Genomic DNA, 19,043 nt, shown 5'->3' with positions numbered 1-19,043 from the left:
CTCGTTACATAAAATTGCTATTAACAGCAAATTATTTTTTCCAAAGGAAGCTCACATATTGTAAAAGTGTCAAACAATAATGATATGGTAGCTGGAGTATGTAATGTGCATTTGCAGCCAGGATTGTTTAGGCACTTCTAGGCTTGCTAGAAATCTCAGGGACACCCTTACTGCAACTTCTACTGTCATCAAAATACCCACCAGTACTTAAGCAAATGAGTTTGAACAGAAACTGCAAATTCAAGATAAATGTCTAATTTGCTTCATTACTAGGACGACGCATGTGCTGGAAGAGTTGGTCCTGTTCGTTAGAGCCAGATGTAAAAATGCCTGCAGCTGAGCTCCATCCCCTGCAAACTGCCTTCTGTGAGAGCCTTTCCCCCCTGGTGCCCTCCTGCCAGCCCTCCAACCCCTGCCCAGCTGGTGAGTGACTGCTCATCCTCTCACCTTCACAGACCTTTATCTCAAAGTGCCCACCTGCTCTGTAACTGAGGTCAAAGCCTCCAAATCTGTACTACTATTTGCCTGGCATATATCCATACTGGTGTGCCATGGTTGCACTCTTTGCATGACTCTACAGAAAGGAGGAGTGTCTGAGTGTTTGTGCATCTGGAAAGGACCGTTTTTGTGTGTGCACCACTGGTATGTGGGCCATGAGTAAGAACAGTTATGCAGTTTTACAGAGTGAGAACAGTATGCTGGGAAGATCCACAGTGCCTGTGATTTTTCTTTGAGCTGTTTCGGTCTAGGACTGGGTTTGTCTCAATTGTGGTGATAACCATTTTGAACAATATCATCCTGTAATGTCCTGGACATAGCAATGAGATAAAAAATTGGGTAGTGAGAAGCAGAGGAAATACTGGAATTCAGTGGTTCTAGTAATAATAAAGTCTGTTCTGCAGTATGTTGAGCAATGCATAGAGAAACTAATAATCTGGGGGCTGCTTAGTGTTTTGCCAAGCTTTTACTAGGATGGTAAAGGTAAAATCTTGGCCATCTTGAAGGCAGCAGGAAACTGCCTTTGCCTTTCTTTGGTCAGGGTTTCTCCCTTACATCTGTAACTGCTGTAACTGGTAATCGCCAGAAACCTAAGCTAGGAGAACAGAGAGGAGCAAGCATCTGAGCTGTACTTTCTAAACAAAACAGGGTGTCCCCAGGCCATGCTCAGGGGTGGACATTGTATGTGGCCACCCCTCAGTCCCTCTACAAGCTCAGGGTCTCTTGAACAAAGAGATGGGAATAGCCAACAGGAAGCACATGTGCTTGAAAACAGGGCTCAGAGATGGTCAAGGGACTCATGGCAAACCAGGGGCAGAGCTGGGAAGAGATCCTATTGGCCTGACCACCTCTGACTGTGTAGCAGTCTATACATGCAAAGAATTTAGGTAGTACCACAAGTAAGTAAAGTTACATTGAATTAAATGCATCCCAGAAGAAAGCAACTTCTGCTCCAAAATCCTGAGAAACAAACCAACCCAAAAAAACCCCAAAAAACAGCCTGAAAAAACTCAATTGCAGAGAATTGTTGCTTGTGATATGTATTAATGCCTGGAAATTCTCCAAATTTAAGTGACAAATGTTTGGAGCTGCAGTATGTGGAATGGTGCCATACCTCATTTCTGAGCAATGCAAACATGGCCCAGTTCAACCACATGCAGCTTCAGCTCAGTCATGGGCTGGGAATTTCTGTTCAGACTCTTAGGGTAAGAGCAGTTACAGCAGCACAACTTACAGATCTCTCCAAGTTCTTAACGAATGTTAGGGATCTCCAAATGATAGCCTCTTAGATGTTATTACTGAAACTTTCTGGAAGTAGTGCAAACCAGGAGGGAGCAATTAATCCTTGGAGTAACCCCATTTAGTCTAGCAGTTTCGCCCTGAGGGAGTAGGAGCACTTGATGGCTGACAGCAGCCCCAAATGTCAGTATTTCTCCCCTTGTTCATTTGCCTACTTGCTGTGGTAGATTTCATGCTGTTATAAGCTGTTTATGTACAGCCTGATCAAAGTCCTTAATGACAGGGTTAATTTCTACATATAATGAGGAAGTCAAGACAGGAGACAGGTACTGTGTAATTGAATTTTTCATTTTGGAATTTGTTTCTCTTCGTGTAGGGCTTAGCTTTGATTTTATTACCAGTAATGTCTGCATTTACTGTTCTTTCTAGTCTCTCGGATGAGCAAAACCTACTGCGGAAATAGGGGAGGCAGTGAATTGTTCCAACAGCTTCCATGGAAGTATGATGATAAAGTAAAAAGAGTCTATAACTTGTCTGCAACAGGACCTCAAAATGCAGTTTGGCTTGGGGGATACTTCTTAATAAAATTGCAGTGCTTAAATAGTCTACCGAGGCATATAATTATCTTTCTATGACAGAGAAAGTATGTGCACAGCAATGGATGCTTAGGGATGTGTGTACATTACCAGAGAAAGAGACAAAGATCATGTTCAAATCTGGAAATATTGCAGTTTATGAAGTGTGTGTCTTTGGCAAGACTTTGCAGACATAAGTGAATCCCCACAGCATCAATTTGAAGGATGGTGAAAAGGGGTTTAATAGTCCTCCTTTCTCAAAAGGTGGAAATGAGAAGTGGAGCGTTAGATCTGCATTTGCCCTGCTTATTTTGGTTTTCATTTCTGGACATTCAGAAATCTAGGGGTACAAAAGTGATGGAGGCCTTAGAAAATACAGCTCTCACTGAGGTAGCCAATTTCAGGAGTTAAGCTGGAAGTGAAGAAGAAATTTAACCTGGGCATATCCAGCTCACCCTGCATCCAGTGTGTTTCTCTTTTTCTAGTGCTCTGTAAATTTTAGGGAAACGGGAATTTAAAAGTGAATGTGATACTAAATTCTGGAACCACTGTTAGCCAAATTTCTTGACGGCTGAGGTAGAAATCTTTCTTTGTGAGGAAAGTGTGCACCTCTGTCAGCACCACTGTGCAAGCTGTAGTTTGCAAATGTGGTGGGAGGCTTTGCTCATGCTAATTCGGGCTCAGTCATGCACCTTCTTCTCCTCTTTTACATGCAAATAGCAGCTGTGTCAGTCTCCGGGATGCCTGCTTGTTCCTTTGACGGAGAGATTCCAGTTCATACCTTCAACCAGTGCCTTTGTGCGTGGGCAGAGGTATCAGGCTGTGGTAGAGTTGCTGACAAGGAGAGAGCTGTGATGGAGGTTGGAACAAGTTAGTGAAACAGAAGTTTTGAAAGAAGACGCTGAGCTCTTCTGGTGTGTTTTCATATATTGAAAAAGAACAAAAAAAAGGGGCGGGAAGAGGAGAGTAGCAGAGGACTACACACAATGATAATCGATGATCCTGCCCCCATAAAAAGGGATCTCTTGATTACCAGAGGAATCAATTTCTTTTTTTCTGGATGCAAGGGCTCAGGTGGCAGCCTCGGGGTTGGAGCGGGGCAGCTGGGAGTCTGGTGGGCTGGGTGCAGGGGCTCAGATCCCTCCCTGTGGTGCCAGGGGAGCTGAGGGGGGATCTGAGGGGGAGCTGTCCTGCTGGAAGCCCGGCCGTGCCGTGCTTGCCTGGCTCCTGCAGGCCCTGAGCTCCAGAGGGTCCTTGGCCCTGCTGGTAGCTCTGCTGCTCTGTCTCCTGGTATCTTCCATGTGGGAAGCAGCATGTCTGCCCTGCTGCAAAACCAGAAAGGTTCACAATATACTTGCTTGGGGCCAGCAAGCAAATCGAGTAGACATAATTAAAAATAAATCATATTTGCATTATTTTCTTATCCATCTTCAGCCATCAGCTCTGCTTTACGGTTGTGGCTACCTGAACCCAGCCTCTACGTTGCTGTGGCCTCTGCCCCTTCTGAAAGGCCATCCCTGCTCTTGTGTCATGCAAGTAAAGGTGAAACAAAGTTGGATTAAATAATTTCCATGGCATCACTTTGGAAGCCACTGAACTGGAGAAAGAAGGTGTTAGTGCCATGCAGGCCATGCAATGAAAGTGTTGTACAACAAGACCCTGTTTAAAGGAGTGTTTGATTTAGAGTGCAAGGATTTCCAGGAATTTGGAGTGCAAAGTTTTCTAGGAAGGTGAGCTCAAAGACCTGTGAAGTTCTAAGTTGAGTCTGTAGGGTCCTGCCACAAGGGCCTTCAGAAGGTGGCAGCTCACTTTTCAGAAAGCCCCGGCTAGCGTTTGCCTGTTCTCCCCAAAAATAACTGCCTTGATGTCAGCGTACAGCCAGGACTCAGTGTATGTGCTTCTTTGTGTGCCCATGGACATCCTTGGAGGCTGTAACATAGTAACTGTGAAGTAGCTGTGCTTCAGCTCCTCTTCCAGGTGCTTAAAATCTTATGTATATCCCCTTTGTGTTTGTGCAGGTGACAGAGCGGGATAAAGGGAAGAAATGCATGTACATGCTTTAATCTAACTGCTGGAGTGAAAGAGATGCCATCTTTCTATGGGGAAGGCCCTTAAACACCTCTCTAGCCTCTCCAGGGATCCATGGGGAAACAAGGCTGTAGGATTTCCATTGATTTCAGATTTGACAGCACTACAGTAAGTGTGTAATATGTTGCAGCACAATAAGATGAAATCCTGGCTCTAGTAATGACAGTGGATTTTGGTATTGATTTTGAAGGGTTTTTTTAGAATTTCAGCTGTAGAAATTAGTGATAAACCCTGGGATGAAAGAATCTAGTTATTTCCTGTTGAACAGAGGCTCCTCAGCAACATGGAAATGACAAAAAATGTTTTTCAAATGGAAATTTATCCTGTTGCAAAGGAACATCTTGAGCTATTGACCCCGCAAAGTAATGTATGCATATAATAAAGTCATTACCTGTCTATTTAAAACTTCTTTGTAACAATGGGGGTGGCTCTGGCTGTTCTCTGCCGTAATGACAGTTTATCCAAAGCAATTTCCTGCCTGGCCTAAATTTTGCAAAACTATCTGGTCTTAAAAACCTTTGAGAAAGGGAGATATTTGCACCTGACATGTCTACAAGTAACTTAGATCAGGTTATTGATCCATCCTTGTGCATGCTGTTTCCTAGTGGGAGGATGAGATGGAGAGGCCAATCCATTACTGCAGCTATCTACCACTGGAAAGCAGTAGCACTAATGATACAGGTTTTCAATAGCTGATTTATATTATCCTGCAGTCAATAAAACCTCATGATTTTGTCATTGTACTGCTTAAAGCAATGCTCCCAAATGCTGGCAGGCCCCAATTCTGACCCTCTGTAACACAGCTGCTGTGTTACAAGCAGGTGAACACCTAAAAAAACCCCACCTGTTCTCCAGAGTATAAGGTCTTTGCTTGCTGGTCCTGAAAGCCCTGAGCTGGCATGAGGCTCCTTCCAGTGAGTGATTCCTGTAATGACTAGCTCTGGCTCCACCAGCTTCTCCCTGCACTATGCCATGCATGGGGAAGGATCAGGGAGTTACAGTCCCTTCCTTGGGCAAATATTGCACTTAAAATGTGTGGCTGACTGCTGGTTTGGTGATGTTTAACGAGAGAGCCATGTTGGTGGCTATAAATGAGAGGCAGTAACTGGATCCTGTCATCTTCCATCTAGTGATGTGAGTACTTCTGGCACCACAGAGGAACTGCCTGCTGAATCCAGCATGGTGCACAGTTCCTGAGGGAGAGTGGCAGCAGCGAGGAGCTGCATTTCACAAGCTGTTTGAGAGGCTCTCTCAGCCTGTCTCCATAGCAGAGCTGCTCCAGCCCTCTGATCATCTTCGTGGCCTCCTCTGGACTCCCTCCAACAGCTCCATGTCCTTCCTGTGTTGGGAGCTCCACAGCTGGACACAGTACTAGAGGTGGGGGTTTCATGAGAGCAGAGCAGAGGGGGAGAATCACCTCCCTGGCCCTGCTGGCCATGCTGCTTTTGATGCAACTCAGGCTGGAGATGGCATTCTGGGCTGCAAGCAGCCGATCACCTCAGCATGGGATGTGCTGGTGGTTCCCAACAGCGTGTGCATGAGGGAAAGGCTGTTTGTTCAGCCCAGCTGAGAGGAGAGGGCTGATGTAATGTGGAGGTCTCTGTGTTCAGATGGGCTGACCTGCAGGGACAGTGTATGTCTGTTTGGACTTCTATGCTCCCTGTTTTCACACAAACATTTCATGCAGATTTGTAACACGCAGTAGTTGCCAAGCATCTTTTATGCAGTCACAGTCTAGTGACTGAAGGATCCACTAATTAAGAAGCCCCCAATTAAGCTTTTAAATGATAAACTGTAATAGCTCTAGTGCAGCTGTTGTAAGCTATAGAGTAAATTATACCCAGTTGAAAGAGGCTTTAATTATGTATTTATATAACAGACTTTAAGGACTTTGAAAGATAAAAGAATTTTTAGTATCTGCAATTAAAAAAACAAGAGAGTAACAGCAGAGCTCTTAAACCAATGAAAGCAAGGAAATTCAAAGTTAATCTGAAAAGCTGTGCTAGTACTTTCTTTTATGCTCATGACATTCTGATTTTTGGTGGGTTTTTTTTGTTCTTTTTGTTTTCTTAATGCATGAGATAAATAAGCATTGTCAGCCAGGAGTTTATGTCCTCTGCTCTTGACTTCCTAGCATCTGTAGGTCTGTGGACAGCATTAATGATACTCAGGCAAGCTTTCTGTGGTTTGTTTTTTGCAGGAGTCCTAGCAAAAAGACTCTTACCAGCAAGCTTTTCTCCTTGCATCCTGATTTACAGAATGGTTTGTTGTACATGTGCCTTTGTGAAGACAATGGCTCAAAAATAGGTTTTGTTTGGCACTTGGAGACCATGTTCAGGTCAAATCTAGCTTGAAAATTGTTGGTGCAGTTCTGGCAGCCATTCCCCATGCTGTCCTTACCAAGTGAAGAAAAGGTTTGGATGTATCTGGGACTATTTAGCTATTTGGAGATTGCACTCTGAGTTTCTTTTTTACAGGGTTCAATCTTGCTCCTCTGAAATCAAGGAGAGTTTAGCCCTTGCGCACACTGGGGTTGGACCTGACTCCAATCAGCTCACCCTTTAGACATCAGCACTGCTCCTCTTCCCCCAGCTCTGCTTGATGGTGCCCCTCTTGGTAATCTCACCAGTTCTGTCTCCAGACTCATATCTGCTCTCAGCCTCCCTCATTTACCCAGCCCTGCTGCCCCTCCTTGGCACAGCTGACACTCTTGCACTGCGGTGAGTAAATGCCTCTTGATAGAGAAAAGGAAAGATCTCTCTGATGTGCCATCCATTGCCTGATGGCTTTACTCAGCTCTTGCCAGTCCTTTTTGGTTCTTAGATTAATGCTCCTCAGGACAAGGACTGTGCCTTTTGTGCCTTTGTGCTGCCACCACATAGAGGATACAGACATTAGGCTGTGATGTGCTGAGAACTCAGCACCTTTATCTGCTTTTAGGGACTGGCCTTCATAGCTGCAGGAGTTAGCAGCCCAAACAAGGCAGTGCTTTTTGCTTATTCCAGCCACATCCGAGTATTTTTATCTGGAAATGTCACAGCAAGGGAAATAAGGAATACAGTTCTCATAGTTAATTTTTATGGCTGATTAATTAGCCCAAAGAGTATTAAATTGTGCTAATGTAGTTTGCCTCTTCGATGCTGTCTTTTGACTTCAATGGAACTAAATACATGCTTAAAGTTAACTACATGCCTCAGTGCTGTGGTGAATCCGGGGCCTAGGGCATTAATTAGAACTTGGCTCAGATTTACTTCCAAGGCTTCCCCCCCCTCCCTCTTTTTTTTTTTTTTTTTTTTTTTTTTTTTAACTCCTCAGCCTCAGCAGTTTAATTGGTATGCAGATGTTCCCCTTTATTGGTGGCAGAGGCCTCTGTCAGTGTTCTGAAGGTACTCAGACATCAAGGCTGGTACAGTGGGCAGGAAGAAACCCCCCCTGAAGGCTTTCAAGCTTTGTGGGAAATAGTGATGTATGAGACAGGGATTCCTTTGGAACCTGAAGGGAACATGACAGACAGAATAATATGGGAGGAAAACATTGTCTTCACAATTGAGACTGATGGTCTCATCTTGTCTCCTTGTTATTGTTACCAACCAAGACTGAGATGAGCTTTCTTATGAAGAACTTCATTTTGTGGCAGGTTCTATATGTTGGACACACTGCGCTCAGTGGTAGCTTTCCATCCAAGGTACAGATATTGACAGGCTCTGAGGAACCCTTTGGGGTGGTGTTTTAGCTTAAAACCTAAAATTCCTTCTAGCATTGAGATGCATTTTGTCAGGAATGACAGTTGCAATTTGATAATCTTTTACCACTTTGCCTGTCTGTCTCAAACAGCTAGCTGGAGGGGAGAAACCCAGAGTTGTTTGGCACAGGAGTGTCAACTTCATGAATCAGCTTTTCTCACACTTTATTAATTTCACTTTCTAGTGGTTAGTGTATGTTTGCAAGAGACAATTGATTTGTATGGCTTGGTGTAGGATGGAGCAAAGCTGGAACTAAAGGAAGAGTGCAAGTTGACAGCAATGCAATAGCTCTAATTGACAGATGTCAACGGCACTATTTAAAACAACTTTTCTTCTGCTGTTTAGGTTAAAAATGGCCCTCAGTTTGTCCACCAAAAATAAGTGTTTTCATGTATATTAATTTCAAATGGATTAGTTGAAATATCAAGTGCTCATTTTCTGTACTTGTATTTTAAAGTTAGATGATTCAAAATGCTGTTGTGCAAGGTACAGGAAGATGGCTGTTCCTCAACTCCTCCAGAGTAAAAGCTGTCTTTCAGGGGACACTTTGCACATGTGAGATTTGTGTTAGTATTTTTTGGCACCCACAGTTTCATCAGAAATGCATTTCAGCTAATGGGAGGCAGAAGGACTAATACACATGCTGCCTGTCATGGGTGCAAAAATGCAAATAGAAATTACACCCACCATGGAAGGGGCTAGGAAAATGTACCTTCCTGGAAGTGAACAGGTCAGGTTAGGAAACAGTATCTTCCTTTTACAATTGGCTGTTACTCTTTGCATTTCTGGAGAACTGGGATCTTGCTGTTAATCTTACAAAAATAGATGCTGTGGTGAAGCCTCAGGCATGAATAAAATTGGATGTTAATCTTAAAGCAGATTTTTTACAGCTATGCACTCAGAGCCAGTGAATCCAAATGGCTTTGGAAACTCTGTTTTTGTTACTTACTGAGATCAAAATGCTGTCAGGAAAGAGGTCAGTGACACAGGCACATATTGTAACATTTGGGGCTCATAAAAGTTGAGCAGATAAGTGCAGCGAACATTAAACATCTCTGGCTTGATACAAATAATAGGCAAAGCTGAAAAAAGCTAGCTGACAAGAGGAGTGGGTGTTGGTGGGTGACTTGCTGCAGTTTTAGAGCTGTTAAGTGTAGGTTTTTTAGCATTTTCATTATTTAAAAGTGGAGTGGTAGCTTCTTCACTCCCTCTGAAAAGTTACTAATTTACTCTGGAATACAGGGTAACCCACAATGATTTAACAGATTTGTAATGTGCTTTAGAGTGCTTTCAAGTAACAGACACCCTCCTCCTCTCCAAGCTTCCCACTGTCTCATCTCTGCCCTCCCTCCTTTCTCTGTGTACATCTGCACCAAAATGCAAAGCAGGGCTGCCCCATGTGTGGTTTTCATCTGTCTAGCTCCAGTGCCAACAGGTTGGGCAGCTTTGACCACTGGTGCTCATGGTGGTTTCCCTCATTCCCTGTGTTCAGGAACAAAGTCTGAGTTACCTATGTTTGGATGTTGGGAATGGCATCCTAGAGCGTGGAGTGGTTCAAAAGCTGCTGCTCTGCAGGTACTGCTGCTCTGCAGGTACTACTGGAGAACACTTGTCCATTCATAACAGAAATTACTTAAGCTGCACAGGCCTGAAAAGTCTGTGTAAGTTTCTGTTGCTCTTCTGGTGAGACTGATATCCATTGCATCTTCTAACGAACTTTTAGGAAGACAGCTTTTGTTACAAGGAGAGATGGTAAATTTGTGCACCCACTCTCCATTTGAAAGAATAGTTTGTATGAAACCTTTCTTTTTCCAGAGGCTCGACCCAACTGCTTTTGCTGGGGGAGCTCACAGTGCGGGTACAGGCAGCCAGATCAGGCTGGGTAGGTGCCACCCTCAGGAGTTTTCACATGTAAATCTCCTTGACTTCAAGTGCAGAAGGGCCACAGTTTGTTTGCTTTTACTTTGTGTCCCTGAGAAAAATGAATGCTGTTCTACAGAAGCTATAATTTCTTCCTTTCTTCCTAAGCAGATGATGACTAAAGAAGGCCTGAGCTGAGTATAGATATACTTATATTTTCTTGAAATGAATGTAGCTCATAACTCTTATTTTAGCACCAATCTGGAGCACTGCTGTGAACAGATTTACAATCTCTGCCTGTTCCTTACCTTGGTATTCTGGCATTTATGCTCATTCTTGCACTGATACTTGGGAGTTTAATGAAACCAAATGTCTGAAAGGTGAGTAGGGAAAAGGTAGATACTTTAATATACAAACCTATTCCTTTTTTGTGCTCCATGATCTTCTTTTAGTTCTTAAACATGGTTTTATTCTTCTGATACTAAGGCTCTCTGCACTGATTTTTGTTCTGGTGTGTGTGTCGTCAGCAGAGTTATTAGCTGTGTTCCAGTTGCATGGTCCTTTGTTGCTGGATCTGCTAACTTCAACCGTGTGTTTTTAGAGTAGACACTTACAGAAAACCTTTATTGTGTTTATAGAAGAGCAGATTTAATCTGGAAGTCATTGAGGGAAACTAATAAAGAACTTCCTTGATGTGATTTTTTGAGTTATTCTGTGGAACTGAATTGCATGTTTTCAGGTATTGGACATAAGGACACTTGAAAGGATAAAGAAGGTTAAGTGTACATGATAATGAAAATGTTCTTGGTATTTATAAGTTGGTTGATAATGTCAGTATATTAAAGTGATAAGAAATATGTCTTTGATTTCATGGACAGTACCTTATTGTATATAGTTTACTGTAATAACATGATCCTTGGTATATATTGGTGATAAGTCAAAATTGTATAAAGTTTGTTAGTAATGCAGTTGCCTTGAAATGCCTTATGAAAAGTATGTTTATTACAAAACACATACAGTTGCTGTCTGCCTAGTGTTACCTCTGTTAGAGCAACCTAAGCTAACACATTTGGAAAAAACATGTGCCAAGCAGAGATGGTTGGGTTTGTTTTTTTTCCTTAGACTTGCTGGAAACATTCATTGACAGTTGGAGATATGGTCTTTCAAATACATTTCTTGCACCTGGATTATATGCAAATTGAAAGATTCTTCAAGCATGAAGTCATATGGCAGGAGTATGGTATTAGCATTTCTTTTAATAACTTTGAAATAAGTACCTTGTCTGTTGAATTGCCTTCCTTGTCATTCATCACTGGGTACCCTATTTGTAGAACTGCAGTAACTGGAGTTAGAGGGAAAATACTGGAAAGTGTTTCTGTAGTTGGAACTGGGTTTGCCAGAGAGTTCTGCCGTTCTGGAAAAAAAAAATGCTGTTTTTTGTTCTTTGCTTTGCCATCCCCTTTTTGTGCTGTTGTGTACTGGAATGCAAGAATGAAGTTGAGCACTACATGAGTTGTGAATTCCCTTTGGACCAGACTTTGGGAATCTCTGCTCTGACACACATTTCAGTGTTACTTTTTCTTGGGACTTCATTCACAAAATGTCAGAACATATTCTTCCAATAAGATTTCACATAGTTTGATAAATGTTTGGATAAATTTCATACCATCTTATCAAAGTAGGCACAAAAGTTCTTTCTTGAGGAACCGAGTTTAAGTGAAATGTTCACTTTTGTTGGTGGGATAATAAAAACGGCAGATCCAAATCAGCAGTTTGTTACTCTGTTGCAGGAGTAGGATGAATCAAAGCCTCTGTGAACAGAGCTGAAATACTAAGTTAAGCTACTGAATAGTAGTACTTGAGGAGTATAGTCTTTTGGTCAGGACAGTGTTGAGATGTACCTTGCTCTTAGAATCTCTGGAAATGTTGAGAGACTTGGACAAACACAGTGCATCCTGGATCTGCAGGGATGTTGCTGCTCTCCAAGCACTGCATACCCTGAGCATGCTCTAGGCTGATGGAAATCAGTACTGGGGGAGCTTGGTCATGTGGGAAACAGTCACAGCTGCTCTGTTGGGATGGCTTAACACTTTCTTGAGGAGCAGGACACAGCCCCTGTTCTCTTTTTCCTCTGTGAAACTGGTATAATATTATTTAGATCATCATCTGGTTTCATTAGTGAAGCCACATAAACAAAAAAGTAGTATCTCTATAGTGAAGATAAAACTTGGTTTGTTGTTTATATTAAGCAGGTGAGCAGAGATCAGGAGCTATGAAGACACTGCTTTTCCAGAAATATGAAATATTTAGGTAAAACATCATGGTAAAATTTGAACAGAAGTTTGATTCCTGCCTGCTAAAATGGTGATCTCTTCCCTTCTCAATAGGTTCGACTGGGACCCCAGCATCTTCACTTCAGTTCCTCCCCAGGCTGCTGTGGTGAATGGATCTGACCACAGAGGGGCCACTGGTCCACTCTGGCCCACTGGATTTCTTTTCCTTCTGTGCAGCTGAATGAAAAGCATGGGTCTTCTGAAGAACAGGGACTGAAAGAAATACTGGTAACTGCTAGGGCATCTACAGAAAAGGATGAGAAAATTACTCTACTACAACAGGGAAGACAAAAGGGCTTTGTTAACTCTTTCTTGTAGGTTGTATATATTAATAGTAACAACTGTAGTTTTGTATTTTTTCAGAGAAACACACAAGGCTTTGAATTGTATTGTTTTAATTGCAGCTAACTGAATGAAATAAATGGAAAACTGCACACAGTACTTTGATTGTCTAATTCCCTGTATGTGAGGGTTTGGGAACAGTTTGTTATTATAAAAAACAGCACTAACAAGAAATTAGCCAACATGTAATTGCTAGGCTGAGGTGCAGTTTGGGGAAAGCTGATATTTATTTATAAATTATTAAATAGAAGCTCATAATATGTGGATGATCTCTTACTGCCTCCACACTTCATACATTACTCATCTTCCTAAATTTCATGTTCTCTGGGACATTGCTTCTTAAAACCAGCACAGGCATCAAAACCACCCACATCCAGGATAGGAGATGCCTCTGCATTTGTTATTATGGCAGTTTTGGTTGTGGGACTCATGGAAGAGCATGAGCCTTCAGTTCAAGGAAGGGACTCTCAACTAGGCTTTTAAATGTTGTTTTATGTGCCTGAAAGACACATGAGCACCTGGGACTCAATTCAGGTAGCCTAAATTCCAGTGTTTCCTACTGACTGGCTACATTTGGAGATTTATAGCCAGCCAAAATAGAAGGACTTAAGAGCAATATAGGCACTACCTTTAGCAGGGTTCTCTTAACATTGGTGATATGATTCCCATCAATTTTGGTAAGAATGAGGTAACTTCTCTTTGTCCTTTATGCTTTTCTTTGCACACTTAGTGCCTTGCTGCCTTGAGAAACACAGCCACTTTGCAAGACACGGAGAGGAGGTAGATGGTGGTTGGATCACCAAGAAGGTGGAAACAGTACTTTATCCTCAGTGCTTTTGGCTACCAAATACCTGCTCCAGCTCTCCTGGGGGATGGAACTGCAATTCTTTTCTTCAGCATAGATTGTGGGCTTTTTTCTAGGAGAACAGGGGTGAGTATTATCATTGGCCCAGCTCTTCACAGCTGTACACCGTTTCCTCTCATTTCCAGACAAGAGCCAATAAAGTGAGATTATTAGGGATTAACTCTCCAAGGCTTTCTAGCTGTGTGGGAAGAGCATTCTCCTCTCCATCTGTCCCTGGGCAGCTAAGGAGATGATTTCTGGGGCCACGCACAGTGCAGATCCCTTGCCTTGCAGGAAGGAAGGGCAGCAGCAGGTACTGGTGGACGTGGCATTTTCAGTCCATGGTAACCAAAAGTAGACTGTCTTCCAGAGGACCCAGTTGCTAACCAGGTGTGCTGACATATGAGCAGTTCCTCAAGTGCCCTCATAACAAGGGGAGGGTAACCTCCAGCCTCACAAGTGAGATATGTCTCCTACAGATGGAGAAGCCCTTGGCATTCAGCAGCAGAGGGTCTGGGTCTGGGGATGGAAAGGTGTGCCATCACCTTGGCAGCGGGCACTGCCAGACACATCTTTGGACTCACAGTGCTGCTACATACAGATGACATTCCTGAGGTACAAACAAAACACACTAGTAAACCACTTAAACAGTGTTTATGCAACTTTTAAATGGTAGAGGCTTAATTTTATCACTTCATCTGCAGCCTTTGTAAAACTTAGGTCTCCACATTCAAGTGCTGTGAAGATAATACCACTAATACTTGCTACCAACCTAGCTGATGCAAGACTATTTTGAGCAGAAGATGCTTGAGAGGTGGAACTGGGAAGAGTATAGCTTTGCACAGCTCTTGCCAAGAGTTGCTTGGAATTCCTGTCACTGTTTTTTGAAGTCCAAAAAATATTCTCCCCCAAATAACCTTTTTTTCTACAAGAGAACACAACTGCATATATGAAAGGTCTTGGCTTTTACAGTAAATCTGGTTTGTATAGTTTCCTTTCTGTATGTATGTCGCCTGCATAATTACCAACAGTCATAATGAGAAACAGTTTTTGTTACATAAGCGTTCAACAGTGGTTTTCAGTAATTTAGAAAATATTGGAGCTACTTCCAACAAAGGAAAAAAAAAAAGTCAAAACAAAGCAGCTTTGAAAATGTTGATATATTCAGGGAAATAAATCTTCATTTTTAAGCCAGTTCTATGATTCTCTCAGATATTAAAACCCGTATAAAGCACTATTGATTTCAGCCAGCTTAAGAGGCAACAGCGTGGGGCTTCCACCTCGCTCTGCCCTGTGCTGGGGGGTTCAGTCTTGGCCGTGCTCCCCTGCGACCTTCGGCTGGGTTTTGTGGGGCAGCCTCCATTCAATGCTGTGGGCACTGCAAAAGCCTCTCTTGCTGCCGGAAGTAACTCTTGCCTTCACTGCATCTCTTCCCCCAGAGGAACGTGGGAAAGTTGCTGGATTAAATGCTCCCTGATCATGAAACTTGTATTGGAGGCACTCAAAATACACGACCTTTCAAACCCCTCCGAGTTCACAATGTTGAAAGATAAGGGCACCACTTTGCCAAGAAATGCATCCTGTTGAGGCCCACAAATAACTTAATCAAAGAAGGAATCTTATTTTTGCCTCCTGCAGATAGAGGGTGCATCTCAAAGCAGCCTAAAGTTAAAGATAAATAGAGCATCTGGTTAAGATAATGATACAAAGAAAGATTCAGGTTAATTAGTGTTTATTCTGAGTTTATAGTTACTCCTTTTGGCTTGAGCTAACAGGCAAGACTTGGAGCCTTATAAAGTTGCTTCTCCTGTAATGAGAGATGAATGAGAGAGATGGTCTCTGTGGCAAAAACCCATGTGGGGACAGGAATGTCACCAAGGAAAAGTGGCCGTGGCTCCTGGGCTCCCTCAGCCTGCAGGGTGGGTGCTCAATGCCAGCAGGGAGAACGTTGTGAAAGCACGGACTGAGGCATTCCGGGGGGCTGTGGAGCAGGGGAGGTGTCCCAGGTCCCTCCTCGACCCAGTGCCCTCACACCTCTGTGCCCACAGCCCCCGCTGGCCCCTTTGTCACCCCTTCTGTGTGTCCAGTTGCAGGGAGCAGCCCGTGGGGAAGGCAGCTTTGCGGAGCCCCTCCAGGGCTACCAATTCCCCCTTCTGGCCACCGTTTCCTGCAGCACCACATGGGCTCTGCCAGCAACCCTACCACAGCTTGAGTGTAGCTGTTTTATCTTACACGGAGCTGCTGTTTCCCTAAGGTCTCTTCACAGCTCCCGCAGCCAGGAGGGGTCCACCTGCCACAGACCGGCTTGCGACCCGACATTTACATTTTTCCAGCTCCCATTTTTTAAACATTTTTTTTCCTCTTGTCAGTTGGACTTGAGATGTTCCTAGTGTGAGAAACGTTTGTTGCGCCAATGAGCAGGCCCACACAGATCCTTCAGCGAAGCACAGTTTATTTACATTCTTGCAAGAATGGGTGACCTAAGCAAGTAGGCACACCTATAGCAAGGTGAATAACGGTTTATATTCCCTATTCCCGACGCAAAATTCCCTCCCCTGTTTCCCCACTGGCTGAGTACTCCAGGGTTTACAGCCTATCCGACGCTTCAAATTATCCTATAAGTTTCCCGCCCCTGTTTACACATTCCATTCTAGCAGTTTACTTTTTACCTTTTAAGGTAAAATTTTGACCTTTCTTGCCCCCTTGGCTGTCTTCCCAATTAACAATCTACTGGTGTCATCCTGCCCTGAGGAGCAACATAGAAGTAGCTTTGTTCGGCCTTATCTTGGGCCATAAATCCTTCTCCATGTTCAGATCCCCCAGATGGAGCCCAATTAAGTCCCTCAGTTTCTTGGCCCATAAACCACTCCAGGTGTCACTGGAATGTGTAGATATCTCTTAAACAAGCAATTATATTCCTAATACTAAAATATATATCTCAAACAAACTATATATTCCTATATGTGGTCCTAATATAAATGTGGTCAAACTATATGTTCCTAACACTAGAATATATATATGTGAACCAAACCAAACACTACATTTCTAACACTAAAATGCAAAATCAACACTACAATTCATTTCTAACACTAGCAGGGTCTACTGTGTATTTGGGCAGGGTGCCCCTTTTCCAGTAACCACGGGAACTGTTTTATCCCCTCAGGCACTTGCAGAGCAGCTAATTTCTGTCTCCACAGACTCAAGGGAATGGTTTGGGCTGGAAAGGGCCTCAAAGACCATCTAGCTCCAGCCCTCCCTTGCACGGCCAGGGATACCTCTCGCCAGACACGGCTGCTCAAGGCCCCATCCTGCCCGGCCTTGGACACCGCAGAACCTCGGGCAGAACCCTCGGGCCCGGCGGCGGGTCCCGCCTGCTGAGGAGGCCGCGGCGCGCTGGGCGGGCGCTGGCGCAGCCACGGGGCGCTGCCATTGGCCGGCGCGGCTGGGGCGGGGGACACAAAATGGCGGCCGGGGGGACGCGGCGAGGAAATGGTGCCTGGTTTCAGGCTGCCACCATCGCTGCGGTGCCCCCGTCTCTCTCTGGGGTACCCCCGTCTCTCTCTGGGGTGCTGGTACAGCTCAGAGCACTGCGTGGATGTGTCCTGCCATCTTGTGCCGCGTGGGCATGACTGGATGAGCACAGCCGGAGGCCAGGCAGTGTATGTAGACTCGTGACTCTCCCCTACCCTCCCTTCTAGAAATGTTTGCTTTAAAGCCTCAAAAAAAAAAAAAAATCTGAGGGCAGTTATCTTCACTTGATTTTGGCTGCCTTCTTCTCCTGCCTGCCCTGAGGAGGTGCTGGCCCCTCCCAGCCACCTCAGGCGGCTGCTGAGGCGAGTCTGGGTCGAGGGCCTTACCATACTGCTTCATACAGGGACCTCGCTCAGGAGATACTGGGTTGAATAGAGCCAAGATAGCATAAGCTGTGTTTTCTTAATGCAAGCTACCTTGCAGAGGGTGGGAAAGGGCTCCTGAGCTTGCACAAAAGCAAAACATGAGTTAATTCTGCCCCTGACGAAGCAACCGAACAGCGAGCTCCGGCCTCACGGTGCGTGCTGGGCCTTGCAAACCGCTGGCATCGCTGGCTCCTGGGCAGTCTGCAGCAGCCTCCGTGGACAAGGCTCGTTGCTTTTAGCACATGAAAGTCCTAAATTTAAACCGAACTGTGTACAGTAAATGTTGAAAGCACAAGTTTCGGGCATTCATGCACTATCATGAAGTAATGACTAGACAGACAAGCAGGAATATGCTTTGTTGTTCCCTTAATTATGGAAGCTTTATTATGTCCTGTTTTGCTGGTGAAAAAGGCCTGTTACTAAGGCTAAATCAAAATTAGATCAGGTGTTCTTCATGTCATTGTAGTCTTGAGTGTCAGCTGTTTTAGCACTGCAGCAAAATGTTTGAGACAAGCAACCCAGTTCCTTCAGAATTTGTTAATGCAGATGTGTAGACTGTATATTGATTTAGCCACCTCTCGGCATGGCTTCCTTATACTGCTCTTCTGTATGCAAAATGGCAGACAGATACACCTGGAGATCATTAAGCGTTTTAAAGCTGACTATGTTTCCCCTTTTCCTGTGCCCTTCCTCTGGTCTTTAATTAAATGATTGAAATAATGTGCTCAATAAATGACTACAAATTGCCGTTTTCTTTTATTTGCCCCCAGAAAGAAGAGAACTGCACTCCTACTTGTAACCCTTGTGAGGACAACTGTGAATCTACAGCAAACTTCAAGCTGTATGGCAGTTATAGGTAAGTAAGAAATTAAATTATTACTATGAAAAGCACAAAGCTTGGAAGCAGTTTGTTCTTGCTCCTTATGTTGGCTATTTGACAGTAAATTCAGTTTTACGCTGTGCTTAGATACAGTCTGTTCCAGAGGCTAAGTGTTCTGCAGGTTGACTGGACAGCATTGACTTTGTGTTTTGGAGATGAGATGAGGCTAGATGGGGTCGCCCTGGAAAACCTTGGAATTGGATTGCAGTTTTAAGATGGTAGAGCTGAAAGAAGCTTTAATGTGTCTTTCCTTTTCTCTTGTGCTCTTGGGCAGGTGAGACTTTTGAAGTCTAGGACCTCAAGCCTGGGGGCTTGGTTTAGTAATTCCTACTCCTGGCTGTTTTAAAGCATTGGTGGTTCTCCTCCAGCCTTTACCCTGACTCTGAAAGATCTTAGCAAGCACAGGTTGTTCCAGGGCTGAACATGAATATAGTTGTCAGTATTAATGTTCAGATTATTATAGCTGGTTTTCGGAGCAAGCCTTTATTTTTCTTATGAAATATATACCTATATGTTTCTCTGAGATGTTGTCTCAGGCTTTCTACAGATGCAGGAAGACTACACTGAATGTTGGTAAGCTCATACTAAGGAGGACATGGTTGAGGTCACATTTTGAAGTTGCTTTTCCACCACAAGGGTTAGTGTCTACTGCCTGCCTTTTAACTGATGGTTTTGATTCTGTGGTGTAAATATATGGCAGCGTTTCTGGAATATATTTGTAAAATATTTGTTGGAATATATTTGT

The 19,043-nt window shown here is 43.8% G+C and overlaps 1 protein-coding gene across 1 annotated transcript in view; it reads left to right on the top strand.

Moving 5' to 3' along the window:
* The first annotated feature begins 13,414 nt into the window (after positions 1 to 13,414).
* The window catches only part of RTKN2 (rhotekin 2), a 139,166-nt gene continuing 133,537 nt past the window's right edge, over positions 13,415 to 19,043 (top strand). The window contains exons 1-2 of the mRNA XM_051617115.1: positions 13,415 to 13,609; positions 18,189 to 18,274. The gene's annotated coding sequence lies outside the window, so the exon portion shown is untranslated. The remainder of the gene's footprint in view (positions 13,610 to 18,188; positions 18,275 to 19,043) is intronic.

The sequence above is a fragment of the Apus apus genome, chromosome 4 (genome assembly GCF_020740795.1).
Source record: "Apus apus isolate bApuApu2 chromosome 4, bApuApu2.pri.cur, whole genome shotgun sequence".
In the NCBI taxonomy this organism is placed as follows: domain Eukaryota; kingdom Metazoa; phylum Chordata; class Aves; order Apodiformes; family Apodidae; genus Apus; species Apus apus.
Note: the sequence above shows the minus strand (reverse complement) of the source record. Positions and strands in the feature narration are given on the sequence as shown.